The 26085-nt window shown below is 51.3% G+C and overlaps 1 protein-coding gene across 1 annotated transcript in view; it reads left to right on the forward strand.

Annotated features, from left to right (window-relative positions):
- Positions 1-26085, forward strand: part of LOC125757048 (transmembrane protein KIAA1109-like) — a 164472-nt gene that overhangs the window by 14225 nt on the left and 124162 nt on the right. The gene's annotated exons all lie outside the window — the stretch shown is intronic.

Here is a 26085-nt window from a genome sequence, read left to right on the forward strand (position 1 = left end):
CAATCTTTTTGTCACAATGGAAACGCAAGGGGGTACCGTCATTTCGATGCAGAATGCATTCCCAGTGGTGTTTTGAAGACGGCTCTTCATGTCGTGGTGCAGTCGATTCAAAACTTCAGCTGGGGAAGGCCTTTGAAGGCACTTTGTTCTTGTTAACGTCATTGACTGGCTCTTTTAGCCGCTGTTCAAAACATTGTGAACAGGGCTCATCTTTTTTGTATTCTTTATTGTGGTCCTGCTTTTACTTTTTGAGAAATAAATCTTGCTCCTAGCAATACAGCAACTATTTACTTTCTTGCAACTACTTATTTTCTTAGGACAATAATGGCATGTGTGAAATCGGCGCATATACTGTGAAAGTTTCATAAGAATGTGCTCAAAAAAAAAAGCATGTTTCTGAAGCAGGGTCTGGCCCTTTACTGCACAATCTTTTGTTTTGTCAAAATATTATTCATGGAGTTGCATGGAAGCATAACAGCAGCTGTACTACCACCGAAGTTTTAACTAGAGCTGTGCGAATAGCAAAATTTTGGGTGCAAAGTGAATTCAAATAATAAAGATGGAGTGCGAATCGAATAATTTTCGAATATTTCTGAAACATTTTTCGAATACTTCGAAGTGATATCACAGAAAAAAGTTGCAGAGAATCCCGAAGTATGTTCTTATGAGATAGCAACATGAAAGTGTTTCTTTTTGCTAGGTTAATGAAGCGCTGGCACAGGGTAGTGTTTCATAGTTGTCTTATCAAGAATGAGGCAATGTAGAGGCCGAATTGTATTTATGTACATGATTTGGTGCAACCGAAGTGTTGCTGACAACACTTTACACATGATAGGCAAAGATGCCATTTTCTCAGCCTCTCCTCTTCTTTCAACTTCTGTGGAAGCCCTACTGATGTGGCGGACAAGGGTGTGCTCCCTTCAAGTCCGGAGTTCCAAATCTGCCTCGTAGACGTCGACATATAAGAACATCTGAATTTTTGGATGCTAAAAAGCTTCGGCTTCCAATTTTTCAGACTTCCTGCCTAAATTTCAGGTCCAAAACAACATTAATTGAGCCCCCACCTCTGCCACATCTTTCATCTCCATGTTGGAACCAGCGTTTTCTTGAGTTAATCCATTTGCGACCATAGCGGAGCTTGAAAGGCAGCTTTGCCGCAATACGGGGGTGTGATGAGGTGAAACATATTGAAAATCTCTAGGGGTCATTTTCAATCGGACGTTGACTGTACTTGTTTTTAGGAAGTTCGAATAGTTTGAATAGTAAAATTGCAGTGCGAATCGAATAGCAAACGCTATTCGAAAAATATTCGAAATTTCGAATATTCGCACCCCCCTAGTTTTAACAGTTTGCGTTAGTAGAAAAAAGGCATGCTGCACGTTTGCAATAATGAGTAAGTAAAGAACAAGTTGAAGGGGAAAGGCAGTGGGTGGGGCAGAAGAGAGCAATTGCTCTTGCTTGTTGAAGAAAGCTCGTTTCCCCTCTTCTAGCAGTGCGTCATTCCCAATCAGATTGAACATATGAACGAGGAAACAGATCGTAGGAGCTAGATTGAGCCAAAACGCGGCCGTAAACTGAACAGGAAGGCAGAGAAGGAATGTAGGAAAGGTTAACGACACTACGTCCAGTTTGCTGGCAGAACATTTACTACATGTCAAAGAATGAAGAGGATCTAGGAATTACAGAAAATATTGAAAAATTGCACCCACTACTTGGGCAATCCTCGGCCTTGGGTATGGGCCATGCACAGAGGACAACAGCGGAGGGCAGAGCAGAACGTATAATAAAACAACGACACCACGCACAGTGTTTTAGCAATCTGGCTCAAACATTACAACGTAGAAGCGGAGATGTAAGGGCACACGCAAGACGCAGCGACGCGGTAACACGTGAATACATCAAACTCCTATTTAAAAATTTCGGCATACGACCTGAAAACATGCTGCACAAATGCTGAATCGAAAATGGATTTACACTTGCGGTCTTCACAATCAGAAGGAATTACTTGGCCATAGAACTGTCTAGGGCCCATTTCCATTTCTGAGAAGAACAGACACCATGAAGACAATTAAACCAAAACTCTGACCACGATTAAAAGCAAATAAAGGCACGACGTTTCGGCCCCCGTACGGGAGCCGAAACGTCGTGCTTTTATTTGCTTTTAATCGTGGTCAGAGTTTTGTTTTAATTGTCTTCATGTCTGTTCCTGACCAGACGGATTTCCGTCCAACTATTGATTTCAACAGACCCCATGTGCACTTTGTTGCATTTGCACAACATAGCAACATTCTGTCGTTACAAACGATTACGAGATGACAATGTTTTTGTAATCTGCACAATTAAAAGGATGTGTAGCTGTGCTTAAGAAATTTTTCCATTCTTCATGGTGTTCAGAAATGCACTTACCTATATCACTGCATGCTGGTGCATGCAGCTTGGATATCTTGGGCATGATTGCTTCACACAACACAAGCCCAAAAGATGTAGCTTGTACAGTGGAACCTCGTTAATGCGTACCTGCCGGGAACGCCACATAACTACGCGCTAAACGGTAGTACACATTAACCACCAAGTAAAAATTTGCATCTCCTCGCGTACGCCATCGCCGCTAGCAAAGAAATAAATGCAGTGCCACAGCAAATATTGCCGAAAGTACCCACTGCAAAGTCTTTTCTTTTTTTTCGCCAAACTGGAGAAAAGATTCTGGTACTCTCGCACGACTGTCCAATAGTGCCGATAGCGCGCGGTGGCGACGCCACGGAACATTTCGGAACTAGGGTCCAGTATACGTAGCGACAGAACGGACACTGCAGTGTCGGCTCTCCGCAATATTTGTGTGTGCGTCTATACTGCAATCTACTACTAAATGAAAACTGACACAGTTCCAGTGAAACGCTGTACGGCTGCGTGGAGCCGATCGTCTCCTGGCTAGTTGCGTGCAGCATGTCGCCTTCTCGGCTCATGCCGTCACTGCCGGGCCGCCGGGCCGCTTGCTGTACCGCACGCGCGCATTTGTCGTGGGAGTGTTCTTCGTACCCACTTCGCTCCAGACCGTGCACAGATGCGACGATGAGCACAGATGAGCTTGTTCGGTTAACGCGGCGATGACGAACTTCCTGCAAGCGATGCGCACTCCGCGACGCTCTAGGAGTCCTGCCAGCGGATGGTAGCGCGTTTGGGCGATCGCCCAATAAAAGCGTGCAGTATGGTTACAACAGCGCTATGCTTGCTGAACCGTACGCGTGCGTTTAGCGTGATAGCGTCTATCCAAAGAGGTTTCTCGTCGCCCACGACTAGCAACGCTCAACTCCGCAACAGCGAGCTGCTTTCGTTTCTACAAAGCGGCGCGCACTTGAACACGGCCCCGCACAACGAGGCGGCAGAAATCAGCTGCCCAGCGCGTTCAGGTTGTCGCCTATTAAAAGCGTGCAGTAGGCTTAAAGCAGTGCTGCGCCGCACGCGTGCCCGAGCAGATATCTGGAAGATACTTATTGTGATAAGGTTGTCGGCGATAAGTCATGCTGGCGCATTCGTCGGTGGCCGCCGCCTCACCCTCGTTCTTTGCCAATGCTTACCCGCAAAGGCGTCGCCGCAATCGCGCGGAAGTCGGAATCAGTGATCGACCGATCTACGCACTTCTCGAAAAGACTGAAAACCTTTGGCGGCACGTTGTGGTGTCGGGAAGTTCAGCGGCGCAGTAAAATTTTATGGCACAAAACGTTATCGCGGTACGCAGGGTACGCACTAACCGGTAGGCGTAGTGTGAAGCACTACGGCTTAAGCGGTCAGCGAATGCATTAGGCTCTATGAGACTCGGTCGGGGATTCGTTGCAGCTACGTTTTAACCGTTGGTACGCTTAAAGCGGGTACGTATTAACGAGGTTCGACTGTATTTGGATACAGTGTGGCCAGCTGAGAAGGCTTTCCAAGAAGCTTTGGGGAGAAACCAGATCTAGTTGAGCCAATCTTGAGATAAGCCTTGCCCAACACGCGGGCATTGTAGAATCTGGTGTAGATGACCCATGCCGGGGCTGTGAGCAGAGCACACAGCAGCCAGGCCAAGTCCAGAGGCAGGTGTTCCACGCAGCCACTTGCGGCACCCTGCGAGCTCTTGTTTCTTTAGCACTAAGCGACACAAGCATAAATAGGGAGGTGTGCTCACTTTCACCTGCCCTATTGCCATCACCCTTTTTTCCTCGTCAGGCTTTGCCTCGCTGGCTTTGTTTCGTCGGCCAGCTACGCCCGTACACTTGTTGTAAGGCTGTTGTGCTCGTCTTTAACACTTTCGTGACTGCACCTATTCCCATCGATAGTATGTTATCGATGGCTTCAAGATCAAGTTTTGGCACTCTCTGAGCGGTTCTGGACAGCTAACGCAATACAAAGCATAAAAAAACCTTGTTTTTTATCAGTTTTGTTTGCGAGTTTGTTTTTCCACCGCGGGGAGATTTTTAAAGCTCGTTCGCAGTCGGGTAGGTGAGCGCTCGTTGTTTCAGACTTCGCGTCGAGGCCGCTCGCGGGTGCTCCACAGAAACGGCGAATTTTGACGGATTCCGATTAATATGAGCGGGAATCTCTGGATGATGGTAGCACCACAGATACGGAAGACGACTTCGATTCGCCAGGCTTCAATACGGACGGCGAAAGTGCGTCAAACCTCCCCAGAACATCAGCAGCTATCCACCAGTAAGTTTCGTCTTCTCCTTGGGTCGTTTTATCGTCGATGTAAATGTATCCGGTGCGTTCTAAAAATAACAGCTCTTATCTGCAAGGTGTTAACTTCATTCGGGCGGGAGCATTTGGCGCCGGCTGCAGAAAGAGCGCAGTTCTCTTCGCGAAGACGGCGCGGAGCGGACTTTGACCCAACGCTCTGGTGTGCTGCGCGGCGGCATCTTCGTGTTGTTTTTTACCGCAGAAGTCGTCAGAGAGATATGCAACCACACAGACAAGTATGCGTGGACGCATACTTTCGAAAAGCCAACATACAGTGAGAGGGACGGATCCATGGAGGGATGGAACCACACAGATAAGTATGCGTGGACGCATACTTTCGAAAAGCCAACATACAGTGAGAGGGACGGATCCATGGAGGAAGGTTATTGAAGAGAAGATGAGCAAGTTCGTCTCGCTCCATGTGTACATGGTAATCGTTGAAGTCCCGCGCTTGCATTGGTGTTGGTGTCGACGACACATATTTCCAGACCTTCGTCCACCGTCAGTGATGCCACGGAAAAGGTTCAAGGCTTCTTGAGTGTCTCTGATCTGAAGAAGATGACCGTCCCATCCCACCAGAAGCTTCACCACGTGTCTTCTCTATTGCAACACATGAACGATTCTTCTACGCTATTTTTTAACCCCGTCGGAACCTTTCAGTGGATGAGAAAATGGTGAAATGTGAAGGTCGGTATGGTATTCGGTAGTATATGAGCGAGAAAGAGGTCAAATGAGGGTACAATTATGGATTTTTGCAGATTTGGAAGAGGCTGCACTGTTCATTTCAACAAATACACAGGAAAATTGAAAAATACCAGAACTGCAAACTATGCTAGGAATGTTGAACAGAAAAAAATTGTTTTTTTCCCGAAACATGCGCAGCCAGCCTTTGTTTTACCGCATCAAGAACCTGCATCGCGCGGTGGCATGAAAGGCACTAGTGCCTATATTCTTGCATTTATGTAAATAATCTTTGTTCTTACAGAGCTTATAATTCCACTATTATTTTACGAGGGCTTTCCGTTCAAAACATATATTTCGATTTTTTTAAATGTGTAACCTTTGCAGAGTAGCATTGATGTTTTTATGAATCTTTCTTTCTTTTTGATGCATTTTTCTTTTTTTGATAATTTTTTTATTATATTCGAATAAATTCGTTGTTTGAAATTAATACTGCTGCAAAGACCGATTCTTCCTCTATCATTTGATACCCTACACTTTAGCATCAGTTATCTTCTGTGGCAGGCAAAAAATATTTCCTGGACTAGCCAAAAACAACCGATTTTTCCGCGGTCACGAAAGTGTTAACTTGGTGTTTGTTACATTCGTGGTGAGCTTCGGAAGCAGCATGAAATGCGATGCGAGTGACCTATGGAATCAAGTCACAGAAAGACTCCCCATGCATGCTTCACTAACGTTGAACACTACGGGCAGTGCGATTGGAGCGACGACAGAGCATGCTTAGAATAACCTAGAGCTGAGCTAGTCCGTTAGTATTCATTCTAAAAGACAGGGCGTGCAAACACGGACGTTTGTGGTATCTTGACTTCTTTCTTGTGTCCGTGTTTGCCTGCCCCGTCTTTTAGGACCAAGTATGCACGTTGGCGGAACTGACAAGTGATAAGATAAACACCATTTGTCATGATCAAGAAAACGGCCACGAGAGCAAAAATGACACAAAAATGGCGCGTGTGAGTGAACACGAAGAATCGGTATATGGCGCCAACGTTTCCAAGTTCATAAGAAGGATGCACACTATGAAAAGCGTCTTGCAGCATTTGAGCTTCACTCATCAGGCAAAGATCACAATCTTATTCAAATAAACATTCACTTGTTCTGGAATACTTGGTGTTTTTTGGCACTTATTAGAGAATAACACAATTGGAACATATTTGGAACAATTGGAATAACACAACCAGACAATGTTGTCACCGAGCGTAGCCCCGTTGTCCTCACGCTGTAATATTCACAATGACCTTTGTGGAGATAGATTTTGCACGAAGCTTACCCTACGAGGCGACCGGGAAGGGACGCGACGTTCTCCACTGCCGCAGCGAACAAAGACGCTACGGCCGGGTTCGTCGACTCTCCGTCACGGCGCAGAAAAGGCACTCGAGGCAGGTTGTCAAACATGGGTTTATTAACCCCAGATGCAGCACAGTACGACAGTCACGGGCTTGCAGGCCGTAAAGGGAACTCCGCAAGACCGATCGAGTACGCTTGCCAGCGGTGCTACGACTATCACACAAAGGGCAGCAGTCGAGCACACTAACGAGAAGCCGCCTGCTAGAGCAGCGCTTCAACCTCTCGTGCAGGCCTGAGAGCATCTGACGCGGGCAAGCCCGCGCCAAACAGAAGCGAGCTCATGGGGGAAGGGGGTTGTCACTGGTGGCCAATGAGGACAAGCATTGCGCAGTGACGTAAGCTAGCTTGGTGGTGTGAGCATTGTTCAGGCATGTTCGGATGCGTGGCTCGTGCGGGGAAGACCAACACATGGCTCGCACCGAGCAAAAAGGCCTGGCGGCGTAGCCACGGTAGCCATGTCGCCGATTAACGGCGGTTCCCGGCGCTTGAGCCGCGTGGGGCCAGCACGCGCTAGCTGGGGAACGAGGCGCCAAAGGGGAGGGCGCGCTCGATTCCCACATTCCCCCCTCCTAAAGACCGAGGCCAACCTGTGAAAGAGGCTGTCCGAGGCCAAGTGGCAAGGTCAGCTCAGCCGCAAGGGGGCTGGCCAACGGGGCAAAATCCAACAGGGGAGTGTTTTCCCGAAGGTACCAGTCCATAAGTCGGCCATAGTCACACCAAACGTCCCACCAAATGTTCCACCACTGGGGAGAGCCCACTGCCGGGAGAAGGTCCGCAGCCCAGGAGGAAAGGGGAAGACTGGACAAGGGCGGGCAGCCAGCCCGCTTGAAGTTCCCGAATTGGAGAGGTTGGCAGCCGAGAACGTACGAGGCGTGGCTGCCAGTTGCATGCGGTAGCCAACCGCCGAAAGTCGCTGAGGCGGGGGCCACACAGGAACGGCAGGCCGGAACAGCAGGCAGCCAGGAACGGAGGCCGGAGCGACCACGCTCGGGCCTGGGCCGAAGCTTGAGTGGGCGGACCAGCCACTGAGGGCGGCTGCCAAAGCTGCCAGGTGGGTTAGGCAGGGTGGAGGTGGCTGCAGGCCAGGAGGCAGGAACCAGGCCCCCGCAGGAAGGACCAGGGAACAGCAGGCCAGCTGGTCAGGAACAGGTTGGTGGCCTGGTAGAGCCAGGTGCAGGGAGACGACTGGGCGACGCAGGAATGGACAGGAGTGCCCCCGGCATAGCTGGCTTGTTCAAAAAGGGTGCCTGCCTGACAGTGCTGCCCAACAAAGCGGGCGCTTGCGAGGTTATGGCTTGGACAATTTGTCGGAGGGTATTTTCGGCTAAGAGGGCCTTCTACCACTTCCAGACGTGTGCCGCTGCACCTTAGCGGTTATTCTCCATTCACTGTCATGGTATGGAATAAAGTCCAGCTACCTGTCAATGGGAGAAAGGCTGTTTAGGTGCGTTTCTGCAAGTTGTACCGATGGCGTGGCTTGGAGCCAGCCTTCTCACGGTTTTCCTGCGGTTTGGTGACCGCCTCCCCCCCTCCCAAGTCGTTGCTGCGGGCAACGAAAGGTTTGAGGTCGGAGATGTTAACTGGACCGCCGACTTGCCTCCCTTGGGAGTCAGCCAGCTTGTACACCAGAGGCGACACTGTGGTCTGCACTCGGTATGGGCCCAACCACTTGGCCAACAGGGAGGCAGAGATGCCTTTGGTGGCGTCACTCAAGACGTGATTGCGCCTGAGGACGAGATCGCAAACGTCGTAGTGCACTTCCCTATGCGACCGGTCGTATTGAGCCTTCTGTCCAGCTCGCGCTTTTGCCAGGTTGGAACGCGTCAGGTTGAGGGCTGCATCCATCCGTGAGCGCAGTTCCGCCGCGTAGCCAGACGGGCCGGCATTCGTGGCGGATGCCCTGCTGCTGCCCTTCTGCTGCCCCGCTGCTGCTCCGCAGAACAGGGTCCATGGGGTTAGGCAGCTCTCTCCCAAAGTTGAGGAAAGTGGGCATGTACCCGGTTGGAACGGTTCACCGTGGACACCAAGGAGAAGCCTATCTCGTTAAGACGGGGATCCCAATCCCTGTGTTGCTGCGCAAAGGCTGTCAGCATGGGCTTGAGGTTTCGGTTTATCCGCTCAGTCGGGTTGGCCTGTGGGTGATACGTGGTTGTTTTGCGGTGCTTAGTGCCAAAGGCAGCACACGCATCCACAAACACCTTGGCCGTGAAGTAGGACGCATTGTCGGTGATCAACTGCGCCGGAAAGCCAAAGCGGGTAAAGACCTTGGTCACCTTGTCCCTGATTGCCCGTGCCGTTAGCTTCCAAAGGGGAAAAAGCTCGATCCACTTCGTGAAGTGATCTGTGACAGCCAGGAGAAAAACATGGCCTCTCCGGCTTCTTGGGAAAGGTCCCATAATGTCACAGGCCGCGACTTGCCAGGGTTGTTGGCTGTTGATCGGCTGCATGAGCCTGGGAGGCTTGCCCCCACGAGGCTTCACGCATTGGCACACACGGCATGAGCGGGCGTAGTGAAGGGCATCACGCTTCATGCCAGGCCAGGTAGCAGAGCGGCACAACTTGTGAAAAGTCTTAAGGCCACTCGCATGTCCGGCCAACCGCGAGTCGTGGAAGTAGCCGAGGGTGGCTTTCCTTAGACTGCGGGGTATCGCCACCTTGAAAGACTCCTGGGGAGCTTCTTCAGATGGGACATAGTGCAGGAGAATGCCATCAGCATCAAGCAGATAAGAGTCCCACATGCCCGCAGCAATACCAGTCTGCGTCCGGCACTCAGCGCCGACAGCAACACCAGCTGTCCGTTTGCGCCCGGTGGCTTGACCGCCACGCTCCTCTTGGGAGCTCAGTTTTTTGAGCCCGTCAACAATTTGCCGACAAAAAGGATCGTCCTGCTGTGCCTTGAGTAGGTCCTCTCTGCTGAAGACGATACTGGCGGACGTGACAGGGTCTACCTGGTATGCGCCCTCACCCGAGGCGGTCGACTCGAAAGTCACTTTGCCGTTGGGGTTCGCGCCTTTCTATCCAATGGAGCCAGAGGCCCCGGAGTCTACTTGGTGCGACTGCTCTTGGGAGTGGCGGACACAAGTGTTGGACGCCAAAACGGGGGCACACGACAAGGCGTCAGCCACGACGTTCGAACTCCCTTTCCGGTAGCGCACAACAAAGTTGTACCACTGCAAGGTCAACGCCCAGCGCGCGAGGCGGCCCGAGGGCTTGCTCAAGCGCTTAAGCCAGGTGAGTGCTGGTCGAGGTAAGCAGCGCAAAAGACGAAGACAGAGTACCGTATTTAGTCGATTCTACCGCGCCCTCGATTGTAACGCGCACCCGTTTTCCGCGCACCAAAAAAAAAAAAAAAAGTAATACATCGATTCTAACGCACACCCATTTTTTCGTGAGAGAAAAGAACAAAAAAGTCCGTAGGAGTTAAACTTCGCATATTCATAAGAACAAGAATTTGGGTTTTAAAGAACTAAAGTTTCAAAAAAGTAAAACACAAAGTCAAAAAGCGGGCCTGGCCGCTAAAACTGTCACCACTACGGCGGCGATACGAGTCGCATAATGGATCAGTCCTCGTCGCTGTCGGACAACTCCTTGTCGCTGTAAGCGCTCTTCGATTTCGGGAAACCGGCCCTGCTTTGGTCCATTGAAACCTTTTCGTGAAGCTTTGCTGTAAAAAATCTTCCGCTTCTATTTGCGCCAGTCTCGCACGCACGTTGCGGGAACTCCGAATGACTCGATGCCGCCCGATTTCCGCCCGTCTCAGCACATGTAATAACTATTCTTTTAAATGCTGCATCGTGGTGCACTCGCCGAGTATTTGGAGTCGGCACTTCCATGCCGTCGATGCGAACGCAGAACGGGATGACAATCTCCTCAGCACACGTACGAACTGAAACAATAATGGCAGAAATGGCCAAGGCGCGTAGGAGGCGGCCATTTTGAAATGCCGATGGCAATACGATAACCGAGTTTCTTTTCTTTTTTTTCTGTACTTGATTCTAACGCGCATGCGATTTTTGAACTCGTTTTACCGAAAAAAAGGTGTGCGTTAGATTCGAGTAAATATGGTAAAGGAGGGACACAAAACGAGCGCCGACTTTCAACTGAAAATTTAATGAAGAAACACCAAACATATACTTTTTTTTTTTGTGCGCATGCTCTCTCAAGGCAAGGGAAAAAGGAAAAAAGAAAACACTTCTGTTAGGCACGAGGCAACATATCAATTTCAGTTGAAAGTCGGCGCTTGTGTTGTGTCCCTCCTTTACTCTGTCTTCGTCTTTTGCGCTCTTTACCTCGACCAGCTGTGAATCGTTACCAACTTGCCCACTTTTCAATTCTACAGGTGAGTGCGATGTGGTCCGTCTCCACCACTAATGGCACACCATTGACGTAGCAGTCTAACTTCCGGAGAGCAAAAACTATTGCGAGACATTCCCTTTCAGTCACGCTGTAGTTGCACTCGGCGGCGTTAAGTGACCGGCTCGCAAAGGCGACTGGTCGGAGGACGCCGTCGTGCTCCTGAAGCAGTACCGCCCCGAGACCCAGGTCGCTCGCGTCCGCTTGGACAACGAACTCCCTGTTGAGGTCGGGTAGCTTCAGATCGGCTGTGGCCACTAAAGCTTCGGAGAGCGCCCTAAAGTCTCGCTCTTGCTCCGGGCCCCAGGTCCATCGTGCTGACTTTTTCAACAGTGTGGTCAAGGGCACGTGGAGGTCCGCGCAGTTTGGGATGAACTGTCGGTAGTAGTTCACCATGCCCAAAAAGTGCCTCAGGCCCTGAATGTTTGCCGGCATAGGGTACTCCACAATGGCTCGTACCTTCTCCTCGCACGGCAGAACGCGACCACTCTTGATGCTAAAGTTCAATAGTAAAATGCGAGTCTCAGCTATTTGAGCTTTCTTCGGGTTCAAGGTCAACCCAGCGGCACGCAAGCTCTCGAGGACATCCTCCAAGCGGCGGAGGTGCTCCTCGAACGTTCGAGAGAAGATAACGATGTCATCCAGGTACGCCATGGTGAATTGCCATTTAGCGTCCCCGAGGATGCGGTCAATCAGTCTCTGGAACGTAGCTGCAGCTCCAGAACAGCCAAACGGCATGCGGGTAAACTTGTACAGACCTCTGTGAGAGGTGAACGCAATTTTCTCCGCATCAGCCGGCTCCATCTGAACCTGCAGGTAACCGCGGCTAGCATCCAAAGTGTGAAGTAGCAGGCACCGCCTAGATCAGCCACGATCGAGTCAACGTTAGGCATAGGATAAGCATCCTTCCTCGTGACCTCGTTCAGCCGGCGGTAGTCCACACAAAGCCAATAGGAGCCGTCTCTTTTGGGGACCATTACCACCAGTGAACCCCAGGGTCTGTTTTGAGCGTTGGACAACTCCGGTCTCAATCAAATCATCCAATGCCTGGTCAATTGACTTCCTCTTGGCCACACTGATGGGGCGAGGATTGCATTTCCACGGTTGTGCGTCGCCTGTGTCAATCCGGTGCCTCACAAGAAAGCTGCAACCCGGGCGTTCAGTGAACATATCGCTGAAACGAGTCAGCAGCGACGACAGGCGTGCCTTCTCATGTTTCGGCAAGCTGTCTGGCAAAGGTGGCAGCGAGTGATCCGAGCTGCTGCTTACTGGGGTGGTCTCTGGCCTAGCCGAGACCTCGTTCACCACGGTAGCGCTATACCCGAGAGAAAGCTGTAGGCACGGACCGTTTTCCGCCACGCCAGCCAAAGGGCCAGTCTTGGCGTCGGAGTGAGAGACACGGGCCGAGGGGGCTACGTTTTGTCTCCTCTTCTCCTGCACCCTCATGCCATTCGGCGACTTACAGGCAGCCGAGACCAGCGAATGGTCGTAGGGTGCCGGAAGGGCCGTCCCTGTAGCCTCCGCTCGCGACGTCTATCACGATACCCGTGCGCACGAGAAAGTTGCGACCAAGAATCACGGGCACGGAAAGACCCGGGAGATGCATGAAGCGCTGTCGGCGCGCGCGATTCTCCCAGCGCACAACCAACCGCGCAGCGCCGCACGAGGTGGTGGTACTGCTGGCGAGATGGAAGGCAGTGTCGCAAACTCGAATGCGGACAGAGCTGCCGCGCAAATGAGCCATAACCTCTTCGCCGAACAGCGAGATCTAAGCCCCGCTATCCAGCAACTACGCAAACTCTCGACCAGCGATGGTAAGGGTGATGAACGGAGCCGGCGTGGCTGGAAAGTCATGTCCAGGGCGACACGCCATCGGTGCGAGAGGTTGGGTTACACCCCCATGCTCTGTACTGCTGTCGCCGCCGCCGAGGGGGAGCTCACCGACGGCTCACCCCGTTTCCCGACGGGTGAGCAGGCCCTTGCGTCGGGTGGGGTGCGTTGCATGATCGCGCAGTGTGGCCACGCTCATGACAGCGGTAGCAGACGACGCTTTTTCCCTCATCAGTAAGGGATTGTGGCGACCCTTGAGAGCTAGGAGGCCTCCGTTCGCTAGCCGCAGGGGGGGCCCCGTGATCGGATCTCCCCTCGTGCATTGGAGCACGGGGGTTCCGTTCTCGTTCGCCCTGCAGTGCAAAGGGGCACGCCCGGGCGTACGAGTACGGGTCGAGAGCGCGGTCCGACACTTCGGGCGCTTCTCGTTGCTCTCTCGCGGCCGAGGCCACCTATGATTAGGGGGATTATGGGGTGACGAGTCACCACCAGCCCACACACAACGAGGCTCGAGAGAAGCGGACGGCGGTGGCGGCAGGCGGTAGGCTCTCGCCACCAGTATGTTGCCCTGAATACACTTCGCATCAGAGGCCAGCTCGTTCAGGTTACGTTAACGGGCACTCTGAAGGTAAGTGGCGAAGGTGGGATGAGCCTGGCGAATGGCTCGTTCTGCCTTCTCAGCATCTGATGCCGTATGGTCGGCAAGAAGGTAGAGCTCCTGGAAAGCCTGGACGTACTCGAGGAGAGATTCGTCGGGATGCTGTGTTCGGAGCTCTAGCTCACGACGCATGCGGCGCTCATAGTCAGGAGGAAGGAATTCGCTACGGAAGAGCGCCCTAAACTCCTCCATCGACCGAGCTTGGTGGCCGACAAGTTGGTACCACTGCGCCGCTTGGGCTGTCAACGACACGGAAAACGCTGCCTAGCATTGTGCCGTCGTTTAGCCGCATTGCCTGCTGATAGCGGTGCAGCACCTCGAGGTACTTTGTGGCACTCATGCGGTCCGAATAACCGCTGTACTCGGGCAGAGGCACCCTAAGGCTACTCAGTGCGCTTGGCTGAGGGGACTCGAGGTCTCCCTTTAAAGCACAAGGCTGCGAGCGCGCCGCTTCCACCAGGACGTTTAGGAGCTGCACAACAGTTGCGTGCAGCAGTGATTGCTCCGACGCAGGCGCGGCCGTAACAGGGTCGCATGCCTATATCCGGCATGCACGTCAGACTGAAAAGGGCCAGTAAACGGCATGGAGGAGTGTAGGGTTGTTTCCGCTCCGATGGGTGCATGAGGCCTCGTGCGATAGGCAAACGGATCGACCGCGGAGCACGGTGGCTTGTGCCCGTCCGTGTCTGTTTCGTCCGTTGTCTGAGAAAATTTTGCGTAAGAAGTGTTGATAACGGTGGCTCACGTTTGTCGAAAGTGCCGCCTACGCGAGCCTGAGGCATGCGAGAGTCGGGAAACGCGGAGACGTCGGCCAAGTGAGCTGGCTCGCGCACGACATTGTCAACCCTTTGCGCTCCTGACCAAGGTGGGTCAGTGAGAGCGTGCATGCCGACACCTAAGTGGCCTGGGAAAGAAGGTGCGGGTGCGGCGGTTTGGGCCATCAATGCGCTGCTGACAAGGAAAGGCCAGTGAGTGGAGACGACGCATAGGCGGGGCCCGTAAGCGCGTGTGTCTCGAAGAGCTGAGAAAGCCCGCAACTGGCTTGGCTGGGACTGTAGTCCACATTCGAGCGGATGTCAGAGTGAAAGCTCAATGTATGACAACTTCTAAAACAGCAATATTATCAATAGCAATGCCCTACTTACCGAGAAATTTAGCTAAATGTATCACATGATGAGCGCCACGAGTGAGACATTTTCGAAGTGATCCCGATGACGTATGAGAGTCTGCCTACAATAAATCACTAGTAATCAAACTAGCAGCATTAAAAAAAGAACCTTCCGTGCACCAAAAGACGTAATAAAATGCTGTTTGTTCATTTCCGTTTGGTTCATGGAAAAAAGAACCTCTGTGACGTTGCCATGGGGAACGGCACGCATGGTTTAAAGGTTCCGTTTTCGCCGAACTGCGCTTCGCCCGGCGCCCTGCTTCGCTCACGCGGTCACATCCCAGTGGTAGTTTCGGGATCGCGTACTGCCGCGTGTGTTTTGCACGCTCGTGAAAGTCGCTCTGACAGAAAGTTTGACAAAATGCTGCATGCAACGACGCCGGCACTACGAGCCCTCAGCAACATACCGCGTTCATCGGGGCTCAAGTCGCTGAATTGGAGCCCAGCGTCGCGAGCCAATGTCTTGTTGTCAAGTTCTCCGTCCACATCCATTGCGGTGATTGCGGCAAGCTTCGATGGCTTCGATGGCCGCTGTTGCTCCTGTGGGTCCCGCTACTTTTGCTCTGCTGCTACTAGTGTCGGCGGCCGCGCAGTAAAGGCGGGCAACGTTGGGCACGGCAGCAGTGACGTATGAAAGTCGGATTGCAGGCGGGTGATTTCAAGTGTGCTAACGCGATGCGGACCACTAAAAACGTGATTTTATTTCAAAATAAGCACTTCCTTGGCATAAAAGTAGCACTACATGGTTTCTGGACCGCTATTTCAACAATCAACATCGACTTAATGTTTGCCTTTAGTGTCTCTTTAACGGCGGTTCCCGGTGCTCGAGCCGCGCGGGGCCAGCACACGCGCTAGCTGGGGAACGAGGCGCCAAAGGGGAGGGCGCGCTCGATTCCCACACCTTATACTGTCTTTTTTTCCTCGTTCAAATTTTGATATTTTGTCTTGCATCCAAATAAGCGGGAGCCTTGTTGACAATGACAGCAAAGGGCATGAAGAGCATGCCACCCCATTTGCTGTCCTTGTGACATCTTTTAAAAATTTGTGAGCCTTTTACCTTAAAGGGGCCCTGCTACACCTTTCTGAGTGGCAATGGAATAGTCTCATTATTGACGTATGACTCTTTACGAGTCATATGCCGCAAACATTTTTCGAATCCGTCAAGTCTAAGTGGTGTTACCAAATTATAGAAATCACGTTGCGCAGCTTTCTCCCTCTACTCAACGCCGCTAGTGTGCGGAAAGCTAGGCAGGGAGGGAGCGCGGAGGTGCGAGGCTCCGCACAAGAGCGCCGGCGGAATTTTTTGCTTCATTTTTTTCTCTCTGACGTCTGGGCGCAACCACGTGGTCTGTGGTGCAACTTCCGGTCGGCTCGCGTGTCCTCGTCGAGCGGAGGAGCGGAGCCCGCGCGTGCTTGAAAACTGCGCGTCGGTTTGGTAATGTTGGGTGTGCACTTCGAACTGCCGTAGTGTTTTCATCGCTCTGCCAACCATGGAAGCAAACCTGCGCGCGCGTTTGGAACGAATGACAGCTGAGATGGGTTTCGACCCATACTCCGATACACCGCCTCGTAAGACGGCACTGGCAGACGACCCCGAACCGCCGCCATCACCGGATGCCAGCATTGTTATCGGAGAAATGCTGCACGCCTGCCTAGGTTGGTCGTGAGAACGTGCCGACGATGCAGTTCCCAGCTGACGAGGCAACACTCGAACGCCTGGCACTATCAGCGGCAACCGGCGATGGTCAAAAGCACAGAAATATTCACGTTTTCGGCACTGCGCGTGGTGAAGAAAACGGAACCACGCAACTACGAGCAGACGAGCTGTCGGTGAGACCGGAAGTGCTATGATTAATGTTTGTTCGGTGTTTTTAACGTGATAACAGAATATAAACATACATATTATCTACTTATAGAACTTAAAATTAACAACGAAAGTAATAATGAGGGTGTTATCGTGATTATAACATCAGCCAATGGTGGAACTGCCGACAATCGCGTCATATTTTGCGGACTAATACATCATTTGTCGAGAGAAGAGGGAGCGATTTTCAGCTGACTTTGAGAATTTATTGTAAATTCCAGGCCGTGCGCATCGCTATAATATTTGGCTCGCGTGTTCTCAGGAGCCTCGACTACCGATCGGCAGCGCTTTTTGAGCATGCTCAAAAAGTGTTGCAGGGCCCCTTTAATTGGGATTTTTGCTTTTATTTCACTATGTTTATTGGTGAGACAGATTCGCATATTGCGCATTTTTGATACGATTCCGTTTTCCTGTGCCAAGCTGCTCGAAAAGCTTAAAAGTTAAGAAATGGAAAATAGACAACCGCCCATTTGTAGCACGAAGCACAAGAAAATCCATACGGATTTCTCAGAAATAAAGCCTCTTAGCCGCTGAAAAATTCGTCCTGGTCCGGGGTTCGAACCCGGGACCAACGCCTTTCCGGGGTGGTCGCTCTACCAGTTGAGCTAAGCAGGAAGCTAGCAATTGGCAGCGCGAGGGCAAATTCATCGACAACTCTAAGCAACTGGACAGATATTGAAAATCAGTTCTGCGGAATCCCGCAAGGTGGCGGAAGGGTTAAGAAAGGGAAAATAGCCACCCATAGACAACCACCCAAGCTTAAAAATTGCAAAAATTGCGTCTAACTGCTCCAAAACAGCCTCGACAGCAACAATTTTTATTCTCACGTCAGCTTCAGTGGGGGGAAAAAGACTGAGTTGACATGATTTTCCAAGCAGTGCCTGGCCGCACCATGGATACCAAGAAAATGAGACATTCGCAGAATACGTAGACGCGCCCAAGTGTGTTTCTCTGCATCTTTCTAATGAAGGCTCCTATGGTGCCGCCATAATCTCTGGGCTGTAAATATGCTTGACCCCCCCCCCCCCCCAAAAAAAATGTGCTGCCGTGCCCTGAGCGTGCTGCTTCTATTCGTTAGACTGTGTTCTGGCGCTACTTGCGAAAGCTATTGAGTGGCATGCGTAGCGGGGTTGACTCTCAGGATCTTTGTTGTGCGTAGTGTGTTCCTTCGGTTTTCATGTCGTGGCCACCTATGCGTACGTTTGCCAAGGCAGCACCTCCTTTCTAGCCGTGGGACTGCTCGTACGCCCTATACCGTGCACGGGTATGGCACCTGTGGGGCGAGCACCTTGCGAAAACTGTCTGTCTCACCTCCAGTTTGTTGCGCTTTATTTTAACGAGCTTTCTGCATTCGACATGCTCTAGTGGTTTTGCACGAGAAGGCGGCAGCGGACTGATGAAGCGCGTTTATGTCGTCTTCTAATAAAAGCGTGCAGTGCAGTTGCAACGGCGCTATGCTTGCAGTACCACATGCGTGCGTTTGATGAGATCGTCATTGCAGCGAGCTTTCCTGCAGCACGCACCGCACTCTTGAAGGCGGTCCCGCACGAGGTGGCAGCGAACGGCGGTGCAGCGTGCTTCTGTTGTCGCCTGTTAAAAGCGTGCAGTACACTTCATGCCACGTCAGCCGTGCAGATAGCTGAAGGCGCTTATTGTGATATTCTCCTGATGAAGAGTAACACTGACCTACAGGAAGCTCTGGGGAAGCTTGAAAAGCTAAATAAGCAGACGTACAGTAAGCCAGAGCAGTAATCTGCTGAATCATATCACTGATCTTAGGCGAAGGCCTACTGCTATGCAACAGATCACGTGCAGTCACAATTTTTTCACAGTTTGTTTTTTGAAGCTTCTAAGATGACATAGGCCCGTATTCTGAAACGCTCCTTACCTCAGTGAGGGGGCCTTAACTGCTTGAGGACGCCTTACCACGTATTCTGGAACGCTCCTTACTAAGGTTCCCTCACTGAGGTCCTCCTTGGTGCTCCCTCAAGTTAAGGTAGCTCTAGGGCTACCTTAAGGCCTCCTTACCTTGCTACTTGCACTGAAAGGGCGCTTCTCCGCAGTACTTTGTCAGCAACAGTGTACCCGATTTCTAATTTTTGATCGATGCCTTGCACTTCTGCACAAGCTCGCTCTAATTGTATCCTCGTCGTTGTTAAAATTGCTTGCCAGGCGTGCTTTCGAGCGTGCGGCCGAATGGCTGTCAACGTTTTTGGTTAAGATTGCGCAGCTCGAAGAGAACAAGGCATTTTACAGGAACAGAGAAAAAAAGAACAGACTCAAGGAATGCGAAACGGTGGCCCCCCCCCCCTCATCGCCCACCGTTCGTGCTGCCGTCTTCCAGGAATGACAGTTCTTGTTTGGATTAGACTAACAATGGCATTCTTCACATGCCATGCGGGCTGCTTCCACAATGAGGCAGGTGCGGTCTTCCGGGTAACAGAAAATCGCATTAGTCTTAGCAAACACAGGGGCGCAGCCGCACGCGCTACAATGTATGCCCAGGAAACCCTCCTTTCCTTTATTCTTGCTTGAAAACGGACGTTTAGTCAGTAGTTTGCACGTAAAGCAGTGTACACGTTTCGTTATGACTACAAAATATTCCTTATTCTTGCTTGAAAACGGACGTTTAGTCCGTATTTCACACGTACTCTCGATCCCAGACTTGTGAAACACGCGCCTTACCTTACTGAGGCGGCCCTTAGGAAAGGAAGGTTGAAGGAAGCTTTCAGAATACGCTGGCTCCCTCAAGGAGCTCCTTAAGATAAGGAGGCATGAAGGGCTCCTCACGTAAGGTAAGGAAATGGTCTGAGGTAAGGAGCGTTTCAGAATACGGGCCATAATAAATGCTGCTTCAAATCAAGGTTCTTCTGCTCCCAGTTCAATTTCAACTGACTCACCCCTGCATGTTTTTCCCCGACTCTGTCAGACTCTAGCTATTTATGATTTTTAGCACGAATTTGATTTTTTCTCTACAACAATTTTTTCAAAATAATGAACAATTTTTTGCAGTCCCTTAAGATTCGTTCTATCGACTGTACAACACCACCCCTGCACTTGCTTCACTATAATAACGTCTAAAAGCAAGATTGGTGCATTTTAGCTGTGCATTGCTGCTTTCAGCATGGGTTGTGTTGTTGACCCTCAAGCAGCAGAGCTATTTTGTTGAGACTTGCGTGTGGTGCTTTAGCTTTCTAGAACAGCAAGTACATCTTCCCCTTTTGTACACTTTTCATAGCATCTCGCTTCTATGGGCACTTTTTCTGAAACCAATGTCTAGCTCATGCACTCATATTTTAGTTTTTCCTACTCTCCTCTTATCGAAAAAGCAGCATATCTTCTCAATGACATATTCACAGAAGCCCAAAGTTTGTGTTAAGCCTCTGAGGGTTTACGCCGTATGATTTGTCGGGCACGTGGCATCCCACCCGAGCCATACTGAAAAACTCCAGAGGGAATGGGTACTGTTCTGTGGATCACTAGTTGGAGAAGGCATTGCACTGGCGGTGAGAGCAGCAGGCGCCCAGATCTGGAGGCAGCAACCAGAGGCTCGGACTGAGCGAGGCTTCTCGGACTCGTAGCAGCCTCATCAGAGGGGTTCCTGGGGACCTGCGACGCTTCACCTTCGTCGGCAGAACAGCTTCGACCCACAGTACAGTCCCCGGGACGCCACGTCATCCCTTTCCATACCAGGGGAAAATGGGTGTTTCTTGTAGGTTGCACTAGATCTTTTTTGCCGAAGGAAGTACTGCACCCAATATTTTATGTAATACATAAGTGAAAAGCAGAATGAATGAACTTTTCACGCATACAAGTTTCATTAACAAGGTGTATGTGATGCGGGCGATATAAATTGCCAAATCAAGATTGTAGGACAAAATTGAACAGAGTTTGTAAAGACATGCTTCTGTCTTGTAAGAAAAAAAGTATAACAGGAATTATGAGATATAAAAAATGTACCTTTGTCTAGTGGTCACCATCCCTGAAAAATTCAAACTTTTTCATTGAATAGGAATTCCCTGACAAAAATTTTACTGTAAGCACTACCAACTGGGTGTGTCATGCTGCAAAGCAGTTCCTCGGTGTAAAGCACAGTGTAACATCGCATGTCTTGCAGTAACTATTCTTGTGTTCTGCTTGGTTTTCTAGTCGCACTTGCATTTCCATACTGGCAGGCTGGTGCTGAAAGACGCGAACTGAGACGGCCCGAAGCAGAAAGCGAAGCTGCTCCAGGCTGGTTTACTACATCATCGTTGTTGGTCTCAGAGTCCAACCAGCATCCTCAGACTCGCTGCAGCTCGTTAAATGGATAAAATCAGCCGCAGACACACTGGAATGCCGATATATTCGATCTTAAGAAGGGTGCGCACGCACACTGCACCTGACGGCAGCCATGTTCGCCTCTCACTTGGACGATCACGCAACTTCGGAGTGAGTTCAGAAATCAAGGCCACACGAGAAAAAAACAAACTACATAAAGAAGGAAGCTACAGTTCCTCCCCTTCACGACACATGGCGCAATGTGTTCGCAAACAGTAGGGAGGGAGCCTACAGGACCGGCCGCTTTTAGGGTGGAGACATCTTAATAAGTGCCTTCAAGAAACTCGGCCGAAACCAGCGGGCAGTGGGGTACGCTGTTGCCAGCTTCCACCAAATTCAGCATAGTTTTCTGTGCGCTGCCATTTTGGGGCCAGCCGCCGCTCCCTCAAGCTACGCGAAGCACGCTTGCTGTCCACAAGGGCTACCGTGAATGGATTTACTCGTGATCTGCACGGTTAGCAGTGACTTGCCGTGTATTCAAAGGCCCTTTTTCAGGCGAAAGCCTTAGATGCGTCCAACGCGAAATGTAACCGTTGTTGGCGTCTGGCGTCGGCGTAGACACGAGTGATACATTAATTAGCAACACCATGGTATGACATCATCGTCAGAATCACTATGACGTAACACGTATGATGATGTCATCACACGCCATCGTCACTTGGTGAAAAGTGTGCCCATCTCGGAGGCAGTGCTTAAAGGGACACTAAAGGCAAATATTAAGTCGACGTTGATTGTTGAAATAGCGGTCCAGAAACCTCGTAGTGCTACTTTTATGCTAAGGAAGTGCTTATTTTGAAGTAAAATCACGTTTAGTGGTCCGCATTGCGTTAGCGCACTTCAAATCGCCCGCCTGCAATCCCACTTTCATACGTCACTGCTGCCGTGCCCAACGTTGCCCGCCTTTACTGCGCGGCCGCCGACACTAGTGCAGTCGCTGACTGATAAATCGGACACCGATAATTCGGACATGCTCGGTAATTCGGACAGTCACGCCCGTTGATCCCATAGAAGTAATGTGTAAAGACGACCGATATTACGGACAGCTGCGAGATATACATTCGATAATCCGGACCATAGAGTTTCTTACATGAAACTCTATGATCTGGACCCTGTCTGAGACTGTCGCGCACGCCGAATCGCCAGCCATTATCTCCTCCGGCACCCGTACCATACAAAGTATGGCCTCAGTGATCAAAACGAAAGCTAATTGGTGATCCATGAGGCGCTATTTCGATCGCTGCTTTATGCCACAGATTTGTGATTTGAAATGCCGATCTTGGAGGCACTGGTCAACTGTGGGAAATCCTGTCGACATCGCGAACATCCTACATTCCGGTTCCTGTATCGCCGCGCTGCGCTGCTATCGCTGCCATTCTGTCGAATGCGTCTGCGGTAAAGCGTTCTGCGCGCGCGTTCATTTTTATCTTGAGAGTTGCTTTATTTTATGCTCTGCTGTCTCAAAAGATCTGAGTTAAATGGCGCCAACGGTGCCCTCACAGCCAGCGCCGAAGGCCGCGCTGACAACAACGAAACGCGGCAGTCAACTGCCGATTTTCCAGACATGCTCAAAAATTCGGACGCTTTCGCGGCACCGTCACCAGTCCTATAGACGTCAATGGTCAAGAACGTCGGAAATTTCGGACGCTAAAACTCTTCGGCGTCCGATTTTTCGGACTTTCTGTCCAAACTGCAGGTTCGAAAGGCAATAATTGAAGCCCCTACCTCTGCCGCATCTATCATCTCGTAAGTTCGAACCAGCGCTTTTGCGAGTCGACCTGTTTGCGACAGTAGCAGAGTCCGAAAGTCAGCTTTGTCGCGATGCCGACGTGTTATGGGGTGAAGCGGACCGGAAATTCAAAGGGGCCGCTATCACGGCGCCGTGCGGCAATGTCTTGCGGATAAGCAGTGGAAATGCACGGAGGCGTGATGGCGGCAGGTGGCAAACGCGCCAGTACGGCTCACTCGCTGACAAGCCTTACGATAAGCATCTTCAGTCAACTGCTCGATAGTGCATGTGGCCTGGTGCAGTTGCATGCGTAGTGCACGCATTTAATAGGCGAGAACCCAAACGCGCCGCGCCGCCATTCATGCTGCCTCTTTGTGCGACCGCTAAGTGCGCCGCACAGACACGTTGCCTTCACGAACGAAACCAGCTCGCCATCGTACAGCGATCACATCACACTGGCGGAGATACAGGTGGACTTGGTTGCACGTAAGCGGAAGTGCGGGCAGCAACGCATTGACAACTTTTTTCGGCCACCGGGACCCTGAAGTGTCAATAAAAGTATTTTTTTTCTGACGCATTCGTTTTTTCAGACATTCGATAATTCGGACTTATTTACGTTCCCCGTAGAGTCCGAATTATCGGTCGTCGACTGTAGCAGCAGAGCGAAAGTAGCGGGATCCACAGTAGCAACAATGGCCATCGAAGCATGCCGCAATCGCCGCAATGGATGTGGACGGAGAACTTGACAACGAGACATTGGCTCGCGACGCTGGGCTCCAATTCAGTGACTTGAGCCCCCGATGAACGCGGTATGCAGCTGAGGGCTCGTAGTGCCGGCGTTGTTGCATGTGGCATTTTGTCGAACTTTGTCAGAGCGACTTTCACGAGCACGCAAAACACGCGCGACAGTACGCTATCCCGAAACTACCACTGAGACGCGACTGCGTGAGCGAAGCAGGGCACCAGCGAAGCGCAGCTCGGCGAAAACGGAGCCTTTGAACCACGCGCGCCGTTCCTCATGGCAACGCCACAGAGGTTCTTTTTTCCATGAATCAAACGGAAACGAACAAACAGCATTTTATTACGTCTTTTGATGCACGAAAGGTTCTTTGATTACTACTAAACTTTGATTACTAGTGATTTATTGTAGGCAGACTCCCGTACGTCATCGGGATCACTTCGAAAATGTCCCACTCGTGGCGCTCATCGTGTGATACATTTAGCTTAATTTCTCGGTAAGTAGGGCACTGCTGTTGATAATATTGCCGTTTTAGAAGTTGTCATACATTGAGCTTTCACTCTGACATTAATTGTTATTTTCCTTTAGTGTCCCTTTAACTACGAGAGTTGTAAATAAAAAGTTGCAATCCCTATGATTGCTGAGGCAATGCAAAAGCACGTTAGGTGCAGAAATCTTCCGGGGTGAAGATCAGTATAATCAAGTGAAATGAGAAGGCTTTCTGCTTCTTGTGATCTTAGGCAAAGGCATAAGGGTAAGGGGCCCTATGGCTTTTGTGTCTAAAGAGCTGAGTAATGCTCGGGATTTGACGATACCTCACAATACATCGCCAAACACTTTCGGCGGTGGTGTCAACACAACTGATTCAAGAAAACGGAAGAAAGGTAGGACAGAAGTCACATGCTGCGTAGGTGAATGCGTGCGAGCCGATGGCATACCGAAACTCGCATGACCGGAATGTCAATCGATGTCATTAGAGCTGACCCTGTGACGTCATCATGAAGTCGCAGAGCTCCGGGATTCGTGACGTCATCATAACGTTGTGGGGTTGCACACACAACCCATTGTCTTCAATGCGGCGGCACCTCGGCTTCACGCTACGTATGTATGCGCAGTGGCGAGGGGGGTTGCGTGGGAGGGCACTGTGCCGCTCCTCAGCCCTTCACGCCCTGCTCCCTGACCGAAGTTGAGGTGCCCCGCTTTCCCTCCTTGCCCTTTTCTGGAGAGACTCCTCTCTAGACTCCAGGGAACGCGCGCTGCTTTCTTGGGGAGCTCCTCGTCTTTGACTCGGGGAGCGGCGACGACCACAGCTCGATCAAGTCGGGAGCCACCCAGCTGCCATCACCCCCTGCGCAACGCCCGGCCTTTCGTGGGCGACTTACCGCCTCAGGGCCGGACTGCAAAGCCACGGGAGGTGAGTCCGAGCCTTATCGCTCTCCATCTCGTGTGCTTCCCATTTTGTTGTTTTAACGTTGTCGTGCGGAGCTTCTCCGCCGCCTCATTCCTACCTGTATATTTTGTTGCATTGGTGGCGCTTTTGCACTATAAACTGAGTCAGGCAAGGAACTCGTCTGTGTTACCACTGGCCTGAAACCCGCCGTGGTCGCGACTCAACGCGAACCACGGGTTATGGGTTCAGCTCTGACTGTTAGGGCTGCTGCGTAGCGCTAGTAGCGAGTAACTAAACTCCTCTAGTGCGTGGTGTGATCCAAAGATGGGACAGTTTCGCACGCGCGGATCTGTTCGTTACAAAGTGTGGGATCTGAGATGGTGTATGTAATCGCCGCTCTCGGAACACACGAAAGACAGCAGACGCGGTCGGTTCAACGCACACTTTCTCGTTTATTACCCATTTCTTTACATACGGCGAGCTCGCCGGCCGAATCCTATTACAAACTAGTTACTCGCTAAAACTTATATAATGGCAATGAATATTCGGATAACATAAGACACACTCAAGACAACATAGGACATAAAATACACCATAACATAAGACAGCATAAGACAAGCAATAACCGCGAATGCGGCGTTGCGAGGACGCACGACTCACCACTACGAGGGGCCCCGAGGGAAACGAGCCGCGGTATCGTCCCCCACGGGACCCACCCTGGGGAGCCGCCCGTACACGCCAGCCGCCAAATCCCAAGAGACTTCCTTTTTCCCGCCCGGCGGCCGCGGTGGCCTTGCTCGCTTCCCTCCGGTGGCGTGGCCGTCGCTCACGCGCAAACCCCAACGCTCGCGAGCCCAGCGCCACTGCCTCCGACGGCCTATCCGCGAGGCGCGCGTACGCCGTGAGGCGCAGACAACTTTACAGGGGCTGATAGCACCCCCACAAAAGTAACTCCTATATTTGGCGCCCAACGTGGGGCCAGTGGTTAAACAGGACGAGTAGTTTGTGTGAGTGACTGCCAGCACAAGTACAACCATGGCAGCAGACGAGGCTGACTCACAGCCGCTGTACACGCTGTCAAGGGTGGCTGCCAACAGGCAACAATTCGAAGCGGCGGTAACTGCTACCACACAGTCAGACCCTGTGGCAAGCATTAGCCAAGGGCATCTGATTTGCTTCGATGAGGGTGGCACTACACATGAGGCCCTTCCTTCGTTAGATTGTCCGCTCGAAGGCGCG

The sequence above is a fragment of the Rhipicephalus sanguineus genome, chromosome 2 (genome assembly GCF_013339695.2).
Source record: "Rhipicephalus sanguineus isolate Rsan-2018 chromosome 2, BIME_Rsan_1.4, whole genome shotgun sequence".
NCBI classification, from domain to species: domain Eukaryota; kingdom Metazoa; phylum Arthropoda; class Arachnida; order Ixodida; family Ixodidae; genus Rhipicephalus; species Rhipicephalus sanguineus.